The sequence below is a fragment of the Chrysochloris asiatica genome, unplaced genomic scaffold (genome assembly GCF_000296735.1).
Source record: "Chrysochloris asiatica unplaced genomic scaffold, ChrAsi1.0 scaffold00155, whole genome shotgun sequence".
NCBI classification, from domain to species: Eukaryota; Metazoa; Chordata; class Mammalia; order Afrosoricida; family Chrysochloridae; genus Chrysochloris; species Chrysochloris asiatica.
Genome location: NW_006408673.1, coordinates 4,404,735 through 4,408,941, shown reverse-complemented (window position 1 = coordinate 4,408,941; position 4,207 = coordinate 4,404,735). Strand labels below are relative to the sequence as shown.

Below are 4,207 nucleotides of genomic sequence, written 5' to 3'. Positions count from 1 at the left end.
TAATTGTTCTATTTTATCATGTCACTTTATATATGTTCACAGTGTCTTATATGTATCAATTATGAGTGTTTTATTACAAAATTGTTGTTGTTGTTTAATGCCATTGAGTCAGTTCTGACTCATAGCAACCCTGCATAGGGTTTCCAAGGAATATATGGTGGGTTTGAATTGCTGGCCTTGTGGTTCCAAGTCCAGTGTGGAAAGGAATATTTCAAAGCAAAGCAAAGTTATTTAATGTAGGATGGGTGTTAAAAGTTAGTGTTTTGAGTTTCTGTGTTTTAGGTAGTTAAATTTGCACGCTATTTTGTCAGTTTTAGTCCAGGTAAAACCAGGTGTTCTAAATCTGTTGTTTTTTATTACTGTATATATGTTTTGGAATTGCATTTTTTCTCAGTCTTATAACTTTATCAATATTATTACTGCCTCTTGCACAATTTTGAAGTGTTAGCCTTTATTTTGAATCATAAACTACTCTGTATTCCTCTATTGCTGTGTAACAACATAATAGGAAACCTAACTGTATAATAGGAAAAATGCCTTTATTGTATGATTACCCACTACTCATGTTAATAGATACTTCATAAAAACACAAATGTTTTATCATCTGAAAGCATATCTTGCCTCATTTTCTTCAGGAAAATGTGAAAAACATTTTCAATATACCAAATTCTAAACAATCTAAGGTTTTCATGCTGGGAGAAATACATGGTGTGTTCAGTGTATTGTAAGAAATCTGATTTTCAATCCATTACAGAAATACCTGTCTTTTAAACCAAGTATCTGTTCATTGTGTACTTGACAAGAAAAGCAGAGAAACTTAGTTTACCTAATTTTATATATTTGAAACATCAAGAAATACTAAATATACAATTAATAAATATTGATGTTGGCAAGAAAATTAAATCCCACAGTGGATTACAGAATTTTTTTATGTGGAATAATCTTGAAATTTAACATTTAAAAAAATATATAGTTAATTCATTAAAACATTATAAAGCAAAATTGAAAGACTGTCCTCAGACAGTGATTTTAAATAGAAAGAAAATGTGAGATATGCTTATAACTTAAATTTTTCTAGTAATTACATTTAAAAGTAAGTATAATTATATGTTCAACATATATTTTATTTGTGAGCCTTATATATTTATTGTGAGCCTTAGTCTTGCTGCACAAGACCTTTTGAAAGTGTTGAGGAGCAAAGATGTCAACTTGAGGATTAAGTTGCTTCTGACTCAAGCCATGGTATTTTCAATAACCTTATATGCATGCGAAAGTTGGACAGTGAATAAGGAAGACCATAGAAGAATTGATGCTTTTGAGTTATGGTGTTGGAGAAGATTATTGAAAGTGCCATGGGTTGCCAAAGAACCAACAGATCTATGTTAGAAAAAGTGCAGCCAGAGTGCTCCTTGGAGGTCAGGATGGCCAAACTTAGTCTCTCATACTTCAGACATATTGTCAGGATGGACCAGTTGCTGGAGAAGGATATCATGTTTGGTAAGGTGGAGGGTCAGAGAAAAAGAGGAAGACCTCCAATGAGACGGATTGGCAAAGTGGCAGCATCAATGGGCTCAAATGTGGCAACAATTGTGAGCTTGGCCCAGGACTGGGCAGTGTTTTGTTCTGTTGTGTATATTGTCTCTATGAGTAGGTACAGACTTGATGGCACCTGACAACAACAACAGTGGCACTATCCGTTAGGTATTGGTCTGCTAAACACAAGGTTGGTGCTTCAAACCAAAAACTCCTTAAGAGAACATGAGACTGTGCACCCATAAAGGAGTGCATACAGCCTCTAACATTCTATATAGGTTTGCTATGATTTGGAATCCTATCAATGGCTTTAACACCTCAAAACAAAGTGTTTGCATTGTCAAAAGTATGAGCAGAAGTGTGTGGATGTGCATTATCATGCAGATCACAGTGCCTTTTGAAATCAGTTCTCTGCATTTAATCTGAAGTTTAGGCTTCAGCTCTTCAGTGAGCATATTACTATAATGAACACTGTTGATAGTTGAAACTTCTTCGATAGAGTTCTAATACTGGCTCCTGAGAATCCCAGAAATTTGTAAACATCAGTTTTCAAGTTGATGTTTGACTTTTGAACATTTTTTTGGTTGGCAATTGAGGATATTTCCATTCCACACTCTGCCATATACTCTCAGGTTCATAGTGATGAATCCATGTCTTGTCACCAGTAACAATTTTTTAAAAGAAACTTTTACCTTCCTTTGCATATCAGTCCAAATTTTGTTTGCAGATGTTCAAATGCTCCTATTTATGCTCTTCTCTAAGTTGTTTTGATACCCATTTTGCACAAACTTTTTTTTTTTGGAAGAAAATAACTTTATTCTAATTAATTCAAACAATTACATCACAACAGCTAGTTTAAGGAAGCCTCACAAACTTCTGCCCGGCCCCAAACTTAACTTCACCTCCAAGCTCTCCTCCATGGTGATTGTGAAACAAGGGGGCTGTTGATGAGGGAGGAGAGGGTTAACAGGTGCTGCACACATTACACTAACAATTGTAGTTGTATGCTAAATTAACTTGGTCAGGAAAGATGATTTTCTGTTTCTTTAACTTGAACTTCTTGATTATGCTAATCCTTTTGCAAATGGGCATTGCTTCAGCACCTCACTGAACCCCTCACAGAGCTTGAGGTCATCCTGGTTCTGGGCACACTCCAAAAATTGTTTCGTCCCATAGTGGCAAGGGCCGAACTGCTGCTGCTGCTGGTGGTATGCTTGCTGGGTGCCCTGAGGCTCCTGGTAAGTGATGTCAGGCCTTGCTGAGGGCTCAGGTTGACTTCCTCCACTGAAGCCTCCAGTGATGGTATGGCCCAGCGTGTTCCCAACAGCAGAGCCCATGGCCACAACAGCAGCTGTGGTCGCCATCTGGGCCATCAGACCTGGCTTTCTGGGGGCAGCAGCGGCTGAGCCCATGGCTGATGGTGGGGTCGCTGCTGGCGGGTGAGCGCCTGGGGCTGGCCTAAGGGCAGCTCTCATCTGAGGTGCCCTGCTGGCAGGAGGGACCACCCGGGAAGTGAGGCTCAGACTTCCTCAAGGCATCTTCACTTCGCGACGGAGGGGTGGGTGGGAGGATTCTGGATATGGTAAACTCTGAGAACTGAGCTGAGTGACTTCATCTGAGACACAGGGGAGAAGATGGATTTGCACAAACTTTTGAAACCCAAGTTTGTTGATTATTTCGTAGGCAGAACCATGACTGATTTTCAAACAATTTGCTACATAATCCACTGTCACTCATTTATTCAACAGAATCATTTCATGTGCACCTTCAATGTTGTCATCAGTCATGGTTGTAGATGGACATTTTAATATAACTGAAGTTCAGATAATTTTTGACTCACCTTCCTATATTTTGGTCAGATACATATATTGAAAAGTATTTTCAGCTATGTGAATTCTGTCTTCATTATCTATTGCTGCTATAACAGAAATATCACAAGTGGATAGCTTTAACAACCAGAAATTTATTCTTTCACTGTTTAGGAGGTTCGAATTAAAATTCAGTGTGCTAGCTCTTGTGAAAGGCTTTCTATTTTTTGGTTCTAGGAAAAGAACCTTGTCTCCTTTCAGCATCTCTAGGCCCAGTATTCCTTTGGAAATCTCCATACATCTTGGCATCAGTCTTCCCTTTGATATAGGAATTTCACAGTGTGGGAACTTCAGGTCAAAGGAAGCTATTCACTCCCAGCTCTTTTATCTTAGTGGTAGTAGGTCTTGCTGAGCTCAGGTCATTTCTGTTTTTATATCTCAGAAGAGATTGACTCAAAATACAACCTAATCCAGTAGATTGCATCTGATCTCTTTAACACTGCAGAAGGGAGGATTTAGAGCATAGGATAATTACATCATATCAGAATTTATCACATCAAATCATATCATTGGGTTGATTATATTGTATTTTATCGCATCATGGGGATAACTACATCTAAACTACTGCCAAATTCTCAGAATCCTGGCTCAATTAAGTTGATGTAAAACCTTAACCATCATAACTTTTCTTTATAGTGTTTTGTATTATCGCTTCATAAATAGAAATTGAATTAGTCAACTACTATTGCTATTTTGTTTGCACATGTTTTTTTTTTTAAATAGGAAATTCTTGTCTACCTCAAGGACATTAAACTTATGAATATTATTATCATCTAAATCATTATAATTTTGGGGGATATTTAGCT

The 4,207-nt window shown here is 37.4% G+C and overlaps 1 pseudogene; it reads right to left on the bottom strand.

The window, feature by feature from the left end:
* Positions 1 to 2,597: 2,597 nt before the first annotated feature.
* Positions 2,598 to 3,071, bottom strand: LOC102832173 (annotated as a pseudogene).
* Between the last annotated feature and the right edge of the window lie 1,136 nt (positions 3,072 to 4,207).